Raw genomic sequence first — 14,944 nt, forward strand, 5'->3', positions numbered from 1 at the left:
GCCTTACAAATTTAACAATAATTTCTTAGTGTCATCAAACACACAGCCCATACTCATGTTTCTCTGAGTCAAAAATGTTTTTTTGTAATTGGTTTGTTCAAATCAAAATCTGTTCCTCTCCTGACATGAGTTTGATGAAGAATCCCAAGAAGTTTTTCTGTAGAAGGTCCCACATTCTAATGTGGCTAATATCTCCCTCCCGGTATCATTTTAACTTGTTCATTTATCTCCTATGTCTTGTGGCCTGGCTTGGATTTCCAATGATATAAGACCATTAACTGAATCAGTTATTTCATATTGGCTGAAAAATGGTAATTTCCTATTCAGTCTTTCCTTATGTATAGTTCAGGTGAAATTTTTCCTATAGAAGAATCTTCCCTCATCCACTATGGTTATTGGAATATCCCAAAATATAGTTTATATCAGATACACAAGAAAGATGCCTAATTCTTTTCCTCTATTAGCTTTTTGAGCTCCAGTGACCTCCAAAGCCATTCAATGAGCTACCTTTTTGTTCTACATTATTATGGATTTCTGAATTTTTATATATTTGATATGTTTTAGCCTTATATAGTCATTGTTCTTTTAATTGCTCAAATTATCTTATTTTGAGGATGGCTTAGCCTGGGTTCTCTAGAACCCAGTAAATATGTTTACTGTAAGCAACAGATAGGCTCATGCATTTATGGAAGCTGAGAAGTCTAACTGGAGGTCCAGTAGAGCCAATGGCATCATCCTAGTCTGAGTCCAGCCACTTGTGAACCAGAGGAGCAGATGGCTCAAGTCTCAGACCTAAACTGAGCCTAAAGTTAGAAGATCACTGTCTTAGCTTGAAAACATTCAAGAAGAGATAAAGAATTATTTTTAACTTAACTTTTTACTGCATTCAAGCCTTGCAAAATTGGATGAGCCTCACTCACATCTGGGAGGACAGTCTGCTTTTTTCAGTTTACTGATTCAAATACTAACCTCATAGAAACACTCTCATAGACACACCCAGAATAATGTTTGACCAAATGTCTGACAATCCTGTGTCCCAATTAAACTGGCGCATGAAATAACAACCACAGATCGCAGGAGAGTGCCTTCAAGCTAATTCCTTTGTTCTTCATTCCCTGTAGGCGGAACAGCTCTCCAGTTTTCTACCACAAGAGATGTCCCAGGATTGGACGTCACAGTGTGAACCTTCCCTTCCTAGATCCTGAAATTAGTCATTTCTATTATTATAGACTTGCACAAAATAGACTTAAACTTAGGAATTGTATTCTCCCTTTTATAAAAATTTCAGCTAAGTAGTATTATATTTTGCTGATTTTTTACAGATTCCTACATTTCATATTTTCCAACTTTTTATGTTTTTTCTTTATTTTACTTGTTTGTTAGATTTTTTGAATTGAACATTTTCATTCTTATAAATGTAGGCATTTAATGCAACAAAATTTCTTCTGAGCACCACTGTAGCTGTTTCTGATAGATTATGATTTGTCTTGTCTTTAATAAGCTTATTACCTTGAAATGCTGCAGGTTCTTTCTATTCATTGTATTTCTCTTTGACCCAAGAGTTTTTAATAGAGAACTTTACATTTCTAAGTAAATGTACCATTGTGTATGTGTGTTATTGATTTCTAGTTATCATAGTTCAGATTTCCTCTAAAGCAGACTCTGAGACAAGGTGTTTAAGTGAAAGTTGTATATTTGGGAGGTGATCCCAGGAAGCAGAATGAAGGACTAAGGAGGTGGCAAAGGATGACTATATAACTGTTCCAAGAAATGGTGCTCCATTCCACTTAGCACGCTATGCAAGACTCAGGAAAACATATTAATACTTCAGAATGGCCCCTTATCTCTACCCTCATGGAGTTGAAGAAACTGTGATATTCACTCAACACTTGTTAGTACCTCAATGGTGGAAGGTTCCTCCTAACTTGTAGCCTGACCTGCCTGCTAGCAGAGAAATCTTTCCTCTCCAATGAAGGCTTCAGGAAGAAAGTTGAGGAAAACCTGAGGCATATGGAACACCTCTCTGCTGGTTACCTCTTGTGCAGGCCAGGTTGGGGTATGGGTGACAGTATCCACAGTATGGGATACTCAAGTTTTGGTTCACTGCTGATTGTGCTATTTATTCATTTTTACTTCTTTTTAAAAAATATGAGATGCCAATATTTGAAAATGTTCATATGCAGTAAAAAATTCCATAGTATCCAGCGACAGATTTTAGCAAGTATCTGTTGTTTAGTTGCTAAGTCACATACGACTCTTTTGGAGTCACATATAGACTCCATGGACTATAACTTGAGAGTCTCCTCTATTCATGAGATTTCCCACGCAAAAAGATTGGAGTGGGTTGCCATTTCCTACTCTTATTCTTGTCCTAGGAATCCAACCTGCATCTCCTGCATTGGCAGGTGGATTCTTTACCACTGAGTTACCAGTAAGGCAGGACACGATTTTTGTGTCTCTTCTTTATACTCATTTAAAATATTTCTTTTGTTTGTTTTATCTTTCTAGGATTAGAGAAATGTGTTAAAAATCTCATTTTATCAGTATATATCTCTTTCATTCTACTTATTTCACTTGAAATCTTTGTTACGTGGCTTGATCTTAATAACTTCAATCTTCATTGTGAATCACACTCTTTAAGAATGACATTTCATTTATTTTCTCTCCTCTTTTGATCTTTTCTGTTGTAGTAATTATAGACTCACTGGAAGCTGAAAAGATACTACAGAGGGAGCCCACATACCCTCACTGAGTTTTCTCCATAGTAGCTATGGTGCCCTGTGGACACCAGGAATTTGACATCAATATAATGTGTGTATATGGTTGGTCCTAGGTTGTTTTGTCACTTGTGTAGATTTATGTAACACTATACTGGTTGAGACACAGAACTGTTCTGTCACCATAAAGACCTGTCTCCTGCTCTCTCTTTTGGTTCATACGCACCGTCTCCTTACAACAATCCCTAGTCCATGGCAACCACTGATTCTCTGTTCTTCTAATTTTACACTCTAACAATGTTATATATGTGGAATCACAAACTGTATGTCCTTTTGAGAATGCTGTTTTCTTTTTTTTTAACACAGCAAAATTCCTTTGAGATCTAGTAAAAGTATTATATATACTAATATATATGTATTCATTTTTATAGCCAAATTGTATTGAATAGTTTGTATCTACTGCAGTTTAACTATTCAGAGAGTTGTCTCCTCTTATCCACAGGGGATATGTTACAAGACCCCCAACAGATGCCAAAAACCATGAATAGTACCCAACCCTAAATTTACTATGGTTTTTTTTTTCTGTATGCATATATCTGTGATAAAGTTCAATTTATAGATTAGGTGCAGTAGGAGATTAACAATAATAACCAATAATAAAATAAAACAATTATAATAATATACTATAATAAAAGTTGTGTAAATGTGGTTTCTCTCCCTCAAAATATCTTATTGTACAAACTGAACGCCTTTTTCATCTTAACCAAGCATTTATCATGCACTGTGGCTGAAATTCTTGGTAGTTTGAGAAGCAACTACAAGTGCCACTAACAATAATTTAATTTTCCTTTTTCATGATTTCAAAGAAAATTTGTTCTTAATTTAGATTTTAGTGATCTCGGCATGGGCTTCCCAGGTGGTGCTAGTGGTAAAGAACTCCCTTACAATGCAGGAATCATAGGCTCTATCTCTGGGTCAGGAAGATCCCCTGGGAAAGGGAATGGAGATCCACTCCAGTTTTCTTGCCTGGAGAATCCCATGGACAGAGGAGCCTGGTAGGCTATAGTCTGTAGGGTTGCAAAGAGTTGGACATGACTAAAGCAACTGAGCATATGTGATCTCAGCATACAGACTGTTCAGATTGTTTTTTCTTATTAAGTCCACATCTCTCACTTTTTCACTGAAAGGAAGCACTTCACGACTTCTCTTTGGCATATCTGAATTGCCTGCCTCCCAACTCTTGCACTTTGGAGCCGTTACTAAGGAAAATAAGGGTTGCCTGAACACTAGCAGTAGTTTATGTTCTCAGTGGGTTGGGGCTGCACACCATGAGATTCCATCACACTGCTCAGAATGGCATGCAATTTCAATCTTAAGAATTGTTTTTTTCTAGAATTTTTTCATTTAATATTTTTGGACAGCAGTTGACCACAGATAACTGAAACAATGAAAAGTGAAACTGCAAATAAGGGGGAACACAGTGTTGGATAACATTTTGGTTCTTTCCTGTTTTGGTTATTACAAATAAGGCAGTAATTAATGGTCAAACAGGTTTTTACATGGGCAAAAGGTTTCACTTTTCTGGGTTAAATGCCCAAGAGTGTACTTTGCTGTGTGGTATGTAAGTATATGTTTAGTTTTTAAGAAATGCCAAGCTATTTCTTTGGGTAGCTGTGTCACATTACATTCCTTACCAGAGAATCAGAGATAGAGGTTCCAGATATCTTTGTCATTATGTGGTATTGTATTTTTAATTCAGCTGTCCTATTAGGTATGTACTATCTCATTACAGGGTCTTCCCTGGTAGCTTAGCTGGTAAAGAATCCACTTGCAATGCAGGAGACCCCAGTTCAATTCCTGGGTTGGGAAGATCTCTTGGAAAAGGGATAGGCTACCCACTCCAGTATTCTCGGGCTTCTCTGGTGGCTCAGATGGTAAGGAATCTGCCTGCAGTGTGGGAGACCTGGGTTCGATCCCTGGTTGAAAGCTCCCCTGGAGGAGGGCATGGCAACCCACTCCAGTATTTCTGCCTGAAGAATCCCCATGGACAGAGGAGCCTGCCGGGCTCCAATCCATGGGTCACAAAGAGGCAGACATGACTGAGCAACTAAACACATCTCATCATAGTCTTAAATTGTACTTAGTCTTAAATTGTACTGACCTTGAACATTTTTCATGTGCTTACTTAAATTCATGTATATTCTCTGTGAAATATTCATTTTTTTTACATGTATTCTAATCTGACTTTTTAAATTTACTATTGAGACTTGTGGGTTCTTTATATATTCAGTATGTGAGAACTTGTCAGGTAAATAGGTTGCAGATATTTTCTCTTATCTGTAGTTTGTTTTTAAAAAATGAACTTCAGCTTTTAAAACAGTTTTAGATTTACAGAAAAGCTATGAAGATAATACAGAAACTTTCTATGTACTCATATGTACCTATTCCTATTATTAACAAGTATATTAAATGAACTGATATTAATACATCATTTTCTTGGCTTAAAATGCAGCTATATTGTGTGGAAAATATTTTAAAGGAAATATTTAGTTACATCTATCTGTTCTACTTGGTTGATAATCTCACTAATATCTTCTCTGCTTACTTACCATTTTGAGGAACATTCATTTGGTTAAAAACATACAATTATCCATCTTATTTTGCTTTTTAAAAAAATTGGGGATGTATAATTGATTTGCAATGTTGTATTAGTTTCAGGTATACAGCAAAGCGGAGCTTTTATACAAATATATATAGCCGATCTCTTTTAGATTCTTTTTCCTTAAAGGCCGTTACAAAGTATCAAATAGTGTTCCCTGTGCTATACTGTAGGTACTTACTAGTTATCTATTTTATATAGTAGCATGTAGGTGTCAATTCCAATCTTCCAGTTTATCCCTTTTCCCCTCCTCTTACTCCTTTTATTTTATTGTTGAAATGCTAAGTTGTGTCTGACTCTTTTGGGACCCCATTGTCTGTCCATGGGATTTTCAAGGCAAGAAATACTGAAGTGGGTTTCCATTTCCTTCTCCAGGGGATCTTCCTGACCTAGGAATTGAACCTGCAGCTCCTGCCACATCTCCTGCATTGAAGGTGGGTCCTTTAACCTCTGCCCCTTACCCCCTGGTAACCCTCAATTTATTTTCTACATCTGTAACTGTATTTTGGTTTTGTATTATAAGTTAATTTGTAGTCTTCTTTTTAAGATTCCACATATAAGTGATAGCATATGATATTTGTCTTTCTCTGTCTTATTACTTCACTCAGTATGAGAATCTTTTGTTCTTTTATATGGCTGAATAGTATTCCATTGCATACGTCTTTATGCACATCTTCTTTATCTGTTCCTTTATTGATGGGCATTTAGGTTGCTTCTATGTCTTGCCTATTGTGAATAGTCTTACAATGAATATTGGGGTGCATGTATCATTTTGAATTTTGATTTTCTGCACATACATGCTCAGGAGTGGGTTTGTTGGATCCTATGGTAGCTTTATTTTTGTTTTTTTAAGGAAACTCCACACTGTTCTCCATAGTGTCTGTACCAGTTTGCATTCCCACTAACACCATAAGAGGGTTAATATATCATTATTAATTGAACTCTATACTGTATTCTCTGGTGACTCAGATGGTAAAGAATCTGCCTGCAATGTGGGAGGCCTGGGTTCAATCCCTGGGTTAGGAGGATCCCCTGGAGGAGGGCATGGCAACCCACTCCAGTATTTCTGCCTGAAGAATCCCCACCGACAGCGGTGCCTGGTGGGCTATAGTCCATGGGGTCACAAAGAGTCAGACATGACTGAGCAACTAAGCACATACTATATTCAGGTTTTTTCAAGTTTTTTCCAACCGTTCTTTTTCTGCTGCAGGATCCTATCCATGACCCATACTTAGTGGTCATGTCTCCTTAGACTCCTCTTGGCTGTGACAGTTTCTCTCAGATTTTACCTTGTTTTGATGACTTTTTGATAACAATTTTAAGGAGTGCTGGTGTTTTGTAGAATATTTTTCCATTGGAATTTGTTATATTTTTCTCACGGTTAGACTGGGATATGGGTTTTTGGAAGAAAGATTATGGAAATAAAGTGCCATTTTTATTACATCATCTCTGTTGCAATTCTGATTCTAATCACAGGAAGTCAGGTGATACTTCATAGGTTAAGGGCACAGTGCCCACAATATTCCCTCACTTCTGACACGAACTCAAGCTCTGGGGCCCCTAGGCCATCCTCTCTTCTTACCAGTTGGCTTCAAGTTTGAGGGTAGACACTATAATTTGCTAGAATTATTCACAGAACTCAGAAAGACACTATACTTGCTATTATAGTTTTATTACAAAGGCAACTCCTAAGGGTCAGTGAAAAGAAGAGACCCATTTGGTGACCTCTTTCAATTCCCAACTGTGAAGCTTCCATGTCCTTAGGACACATCTCCCTTCGGGCATATTGACATGTTTCACCACCCAGGAAGTTCACCTGAGCTGAGTCCAAGGTTTGTATTGAGGTGTTACTACAAAGGAATGATTGATTGAATCATTAACCACTAGACTGAACTCAATATCCAGCTCCCCACCCATTTCCAGAGGTCAGGCTGATATCACAAGGCTCAAAGCCTCAACTTTCTAATCACCGTGCTGGAGCTTCTCACTCAATTTGACCAGCCCCCACTCTGAATTTCTTTAAGGGCCCATTGTGTCACCTCATTAACATAAACTCAGGCGTGGCCCCAGGAGCCCACCACAAATAACAAGGCACTTCTGTTACTCTGGAAAGTCAAGTGTTTGAAGGATCCTTCCAGGAACCAAGAGCAAAGACCACTCAAATTCTTTTTATACAACAGGTATGCATACTAATATGGATTATCACTATTGATGTAGACCATGATTCCCTGACTGGGGTATATTTTTCATATTTCCTCACTCCAAAGTTACTCACTTTTTTCCTCCTTCTTGTACATTATTTTTTGGAAGACGTCGGCACGCACAGCCCACACTTGAGTGGTGAGGAGTGATGTTCCAAAAGCTTCTGGACTATTGACATGTATTATTTGTAATTCTTCTGCATGGGAGCTTTGTCTCTTCTACATTTCATTTATTCAATCTTTTATTTATATCAGTATGAACTCATGGCTATTTATTTTATACTTTGGGTTATAATCCAATGCTACTTTCTTTATTTTGTGATCAAATTGTTTCAGATTTGGCCACTGGGGCTCTTTCACTTGGCTACTATGTCCATTTGATATCCCCTTATTATTATGATATGTGTGTTTATATGTGTGTGTGTCCTTGTCTATAAATATGAGGTGCTTCAGCCTCATCTTGTATGTTTCCAGTCTCTGTCCTGGAATCAGCCATTCTACAAGGAGTCCTGATATACTTTACAGTAAAATGAACTTAGCAACCAAGATCTGGTATCATATGTGCTAACTGCCTCAGGAGTGCTCTTATTTCCAGGCCCTTTTGGCTGATGGAGCAAGGAAATATATGTGTGTATGCTAACCTGTAAATGTACATGTTGTTGTTCAGTCACTCAGTTGTGTCTGACTCTTTGTGGCCCCATGAACTGCAGCACACCATGCTTCCCTGTCCTTCATTATCTCCCAGAGTTTGATTAGATTCATATTTATTGAGTCGATAATGCCATCCAACCATCTCATTCTCTGTTGCCGCCTTCTTCTCCTGCCCTCAATCTTTCCAGTATCGGGGTCTTTTCCATTGAGTGGGCTCTTCTCATCAGGGGGCCAAAGTATTGGGCTTCAGCTTCAGCATCAGTCCTTCCAACGAATATTAAGGGTTGATTTCATTTAGGATTGTGTGCCTGCTAAGTCACTTGTCATGTCTGACTCTTTGTGACCCCATGGACCATAGTCCACTAGGCTCCTCTATCCATGGGATACTCCAGGCAAGAATACTGGAATGGGTTGCCATGCCCTCCTCCAGGGGATCTTCCTGACCAAGGGATAAGACCTGTGTCTCTTATGTATTCTACCATGGCAGGCAGATTCTTTACCACTAGTGCTACCTGGGAAGCCCCCATTTAGTATTGACTGGTTTGATGTTCAAGGGACTCTCAAGAGTTTTGTCCAGCACCACAGTTAGAAAGCATCAATTCTTCATTAATATTCATATATATCTAAATATTACTGTATGTGATGATCTGTATCTATATTAAGCTAAATATGAGTTCCAGCTGAGGTATTCAACACTAATCCATTAACTCAGACCTTTCTATCCTCTTTCCCTGGCTAATTTTAACTTCCCACTTCAATAGAGAAAAAAAACTCTCTCACCATCCACCATCCACTTACTTCCTTGTTCAATTCCAGTGTGTATAGAAGCATGTATAAAACTGCTAACCAGTACCTCCATGGAATAAAAATGTATAGAGTACAGTGATACTGTACAATACCTTCTGCCTCAATAACCTCTACTCATTTCTGAAGTTACGTAACCCAGCACCTTTTCCATTCTCTCCTGTGAGGCTGTTTCACACACTCATATTAGTGTTAGATTGTTCTGTCACAGTCTTCATTCATCTTAAAACCATTGGTCTTCTGAATGAATTTTAACTTACATACAGTAAGGTTTGCTCAGTGCTATAATACCATGTGGACTTCCCAGGTGGCACAGTGGTAAAGAATCTGCCTGCCAATGCAGGAGACATGGGTTCAATCTCTGGGTGGGGAAGATCCCGTGAAGTAGAAAATGGCAACCCACTCTAGTATTCTTGCCTGGAAGATTCCATGGACAGAGGATCCTGGGGAGCTACAATCCATGGAGTAGCAAAGAATTGGACACGACTGAGCATGCACACACACATAATTTCATATGTGTCTTGACAAATGAATTGTGTCATGTCATTCTCAATTACTGTATCATGGAAAACACTATGATCTGAAAATCTTAGAATCTCCTGTACTCTACCTATTTATCCACCACAATTCCTCTCAACTCCTGGAATCCTCTGATCATTTACTGTGGCTACAACTTTGCCTTTTCAAAATTAATTAATTAATTAATTTTTGGCTGTGCTGCGTCTTCATTGCTGCACAGGCTTTTCTCTAGCTGTGGAGAGTGGGGACTACTCTCTAGTTGTGACCTCTGGACTTCTCATTCCTGTGGCTTCTCCTGTTGCAGAGCATATGCTCTGGGGTGCATGGACTTCAGTAGTTGGGCTTTCTGGGCTCCAGAGCACAAGCTCAATAGTTGTGGAACACTGGCTTAGCTGCTCCCCAGAACGTGGGATCTTCCTGCACCAGGGATCAAGCCTGTGTCTCCTGCATTGGCAAGTGGATCCTTAACCACTGAGGCACCAGGGAAGCCCCAGTTTTTTCTTTTACAGAGTGTCCTAAAATGAGAGTCATACAGTATGTAGTCTTCCTTTAGACTGACTTTTCATGTAGCAATATGTATTTAAAGTTCTTCTGCATTTTTTTTTTTTTTTTGTGGCTTGATAGCTTTTTTTAACCACCCCCAAAATAGTCCATGATATAGATATACAACAGTTTTTTTTTTTTTTTTTTTGTCTATTCACCTATTGAAGGACATCTAAGTCACTTTCTGTTTTTGGTAATTTGAATAAAGTTGATATGAACTTCAAGATTCAGGTTTTTGTATGCACTTAAGTTTTTAAAAAGTTGAGTGAGTACTTACAAGTCTGAGTCCTGGAATGATTGGTAAGATTGTGTTTAGATCTGTAAGAAAGTGACACTCTATCTTCCAAAGTGCTTTGCCACATTGAAAAATGTGTGCAGCACTCTGGCCTTCCTGGTTTCTGGTGAAACATCTGGTGTCATTTCGGTTTTGGTGTCTGTTGATGTCTGTTTTTCTTCAAGTCGTGATTTTCTTGGGTGTTGGTAAGATTAGTGATTTTCACTTGAAACCTGTGTAGTACTTGGGTATTGGGTTCTGAGGGTCTTGATCTTACTTACACCATTTGTCATAGCAGGTCTCCCCAGATACTAATCAAATGAAGAGGATTATTGCCTCTGGGATATGATTTGGGATAGAAGTTCAGGTTTTCTCTTTGCCTTCTGTATAGAGCAAGCCAGTTATTGTGTCTCTTGGACCTCTATTGACTCTCTAGAGAGAAAGACTTTTCATAGCTCATAGCTTGGGTGGGGGTCTGGCTTCCTACTAGCTCTGTGCTGATACAACACTGACCAGGAGAGATAGGGTATGTCCTTACTGCTACGTGTTAGGTTCCTCCAACATCATGGGTGGTGTGGATAAAGTCCTGATCACCACCAACCATCCTCTGACAACACCCAGCTGGAAGGATAAGAATTGGTGGGCATGGAAGTCCAGTCTCCTCATGTTATTCTCATTGACCATGGGGAGGCGTGGACCATTGTTATATGCTGGGTGGGTATGAGGAACCTAACTTCCACTTCATTCCTCTGACATCACCCAGAAGGGAGTAAGATTGTTTACTTGGAGTACAAGATGTTTTTCTGTGGGGATTGGCTGGAATAGAGCATTATCATCTAAAATTTTCTGTCTTTTGAATAGAGCAAGCCGGTTGTTGAGTCTCTTGGAATTTCTGATTTGGCATGTTTTTTCTCTAGCACTGATCTAGGATATGAGAGGCAGAAAGGAAACCCAGGCACATCCCTGCTGTGTTGTTCTTAGGGGAATTCCTGCTGGTCTACCTCCTTTCCACCATTTAGAATCTCCTAATACTCACTGTGTATATAGTACCAGTGGTTTTTACCTGTGCTTTGCAGGAGAACAAGGAAAAATATGTCATCTCCATTTTTCCAGGGGCAGAAGCATCAGTTGTAATATAATCATCAGATTAGATTTACTATTTGTAAATATTTTCATTATGTGGATTTCTTACTCTTTTTCTCTAAGTTTCTGGCATTCGTTTCTTTGCATATTTCAGAAGAATTATATGGCAGGTTTTTTCACATTCCATACAATTAATTGGCTGCTTCCTGCTGGTTCTTGTTCCTGAGGGTATTCTCTAACCAGAGGATATGCTTGAGCCAAGCAGAGAAGGCTAGAGTTACAGCTATACTCATGCTTTTGAGAGTGGCCCTGAGAAAAGAAGACATGGAAGTCTATGGATAGATCCTCCAGCTGCCTTACCATTTTTGTAAGTCAGCTCTGAGGTATCATCTACATAATCTACCAAAGGTGCCAACTACCTTAAGTTCAAATTGCCTACAGCACTAACATACTAGTAAATGTTCCCCATGTTGGTATCTTTCCCTTCCCTGTATTACTTCCTCATTCACAGTACTCTTGCCTGAAAAATCCCATGGACAGAGGAACCTGGTAGGCTATAGTCCAAAGGGTTGCGAAGAGTCAGACAGGACTGAGCAACTAAGCATACATATATACTATTTAATGTTTGATGAGGCTTGTCATCACTCTGGGCTTCCCAGGTGTTGCTAGTGGTAAAGAATCTGATTGCCAATACAGGAGACACAAGAGACACAGGTTTGATGCCAGGGTTGGAAGATCCCTTGGAGTAGGAAATGGCAACCTGCTCCAGTGTTCTTATTTGGAAAATTCCATGGGCAGGGAAGCCTGGTGGGCTACAGTCCCTGGGGCCGCAAACAGGTGGACATGACTGAGCAACTGAGCACACACAACACCCACGCTGGGTTTAGAATCTCCTCTAAAAGTATGTGCTCTCCAATGTTGTCAAGGTGGTCTATTTATGGAAGCTGCTAAGGCATGTCTACCTCTAAATCAAGGTATTTATGAAATCTTTAGTGCTTCTTTTTGGCTTTTTCTTTTCTTTTCTTTTTTTTGACACAAGTGCTGGATTTTAGTTTCCCAAACAGGGATTGAACCTGGGCCATGGCAAAGAAAGCACCAAGTCCTAACTGCTAGATCACCAGAGATTTCCCCTCTTTTTGACATTCTTGATTGCTTTTCTACCATGACTGACTCACTTTTCTCCCCTGATTCTGGCTCTTTTTGATTTTAGCTACTATTGTTGAATTATGAATTAAATCTATTCTTCATTGAGTCTATGAGTCAAAAAGAAAATGAATATTCTTCTTTCAGCCTATTCTCCCCATCTCCTTTTCATTTTTGGTAATTGTATTGTTTTGCATTGTCAATACATCCAGTCTTATGTAATATTATTTACCCATTTCCAGAAATTTTAGTCTCAGTTCTACAACTAAATCAGTCCTCATCCTAGACTTTATGGTAAGTTTCTTCAATCACTTTTTTGATTCTGAAGCTTTTCTCTAATAAGTTTTATAAAAAGTTCTCATGGGAAAAGTAGTCCCTCAGTTCATTCCATTTTTGGACTCATTTATTTGTTAACTTTAATAATTAAAACTTTTTTTGCTGTATGTTAAAATGCATAGATTAAATTTTATAATTTTTAACATCTTGAAGATCATTCTATGTGATTTCTGCTATAAAATGTTGCTATACAGAAATCTGATGCTAATCTTATTTTTATTAACCTTATGGTATGGTGACCTTATAGTTTATTACCAAAGTAGAATACTTAAAAAAAAAATAAAAGAGGGTGTTATTAATTACAACAATAGGACAACTTATAACAATAGGACAACAGATTATTTTTTCATGGAATGAGTATATATAGATTCTAAAATGTTTACTAGGCTTTCTCTTCATGTTAACCATACTGGATCAGATTTTGTAGGTACATAATATATCCTTCAAATATGGATCAACTTGTATCTACAAATCTTTTTATCAGGAAATTTTCCTTGAATTATAGTTTTAAATATTTGTTCCGTCCCATTGTTTTGTTTTTCTTCATTGGAGCCATCAATTAGATGTTTGTTGGATGTTGCTTGACGCTGCCTGCTGGCCAGCACTGAGAAAAGGTCACAGGGCAGCACAGCACCTAGATTTCAGCCCAGCTTGTCTCGCTCTGTCCATCTCCCTCTCGCTCTCTCTCTCGTATCTATTTCCCTCTATTGTCCTTCCTGTCTCCCTCTCTCTCCCCTGCTTTCATCCCTCTGTCTCTGCTTCCCTCTCTGTTTTCTCCCTCTTTCTGTCTCTCTCTGCTTTTCTCTCTGTTTCTGTTTGCCTTTGTTGTTGTCTCCCTTTTCCTCCTCTCCCTCTTTTTCTGCCTCTGTTTTTCTCTATTTCTCTCCCTGTGTCTCTGTTTTCTCTCTCTGTGCCTCTTTCTCCATCTCAGCTTCTAATTCTGTCTCTCCTCTGTCTCTGTTGCCCCAGCTCGGTGCTGAGTTTATACATCCATAGGAATCTCAGCAGATATTCTCGGGTTTCTGCAGTTACACAGGTGAATGAACAGTTATCTTTTATCTGCTCTGTGTTCAACCTTTTGAAAGTCAGAAAGATTCTCCAGGGCCAGACCAGCTATCAGATTTTACAGTATTCAAAAGTCATTACCCAGTGATCCTTGGAAAGAAGGAATGTTGTACCTCTGCCTTGAAATTCTAAAGAGAAAGTCAACTCACTGGCCCTGATAATTTACACACATTTGGATGCATAATAAAATTGTACTCATGACCACGGAATTGTTACCTATACTGACGTTTTAATTAATTAATTTATTTATTTTACTTTACAACATTGTATTGGTTTTGCCATACATTGACTTGAATCCAACATGGGTGTACATGTGTTCCCCGTCCTGAACCCCCCTCCCACCTCCCTCCCCATCCCATCTCTCTGGGTCATCCCAGTGCATCAGCCCCGAGCATCCTGTCTCATGCATCAAATCTGGACTGGCAATTCGTTTCACATATGATAATTTACATGTTTCAATGCCATTCTCCCAAATCCTCCCACCCTCGCCCTCTCCCACAGAGTATACTACCCAGAGTAACCTATAGATTCAATGCAATCCCTATCAAGCTACCAACGATATTTTTCAGAGAACTAGAAAAATAATTTCACAATTTGTATGGAAATACAAAAAACCTCGAATAGCCAAAGCAATCTTGAGAAAGAAGAATGGAACTGGAGGCATCAACCTGCCTGACTTCAGTCTCTACTACAAAGCCACAGTCATCAAGACAGTGTGGTACTGGCACAAAGACAGAAATGTAGATCAATGGAACAAAATAGAAAGCCCAAAGATAAATATACTGATGTTTTAGAAAAACATCAGAACTCATTTCTTCCTAGTGCAAAATTCTACAATAATTTAGTATGACAAAAATAATGCTTTATTGATGTAAATAATGGAATGAATAACATGATCAATGGTCCATTCACCATCGTCTTGTTATTGTTAACTCAGTAAAGAGGATTT

This window comes from Dama dama, chromosome 18 (genome assembly GCF_033118175.1).
Source record: "Dama dama isolate Ldn47 chromosome 18, ASM3311817v1, whole genome shotgun sequence".
NCBI lineage: Eukaryota > Metazoa > Chordata > Mammalia > Artiodactyla > Cervidae > Dama > Dama dama.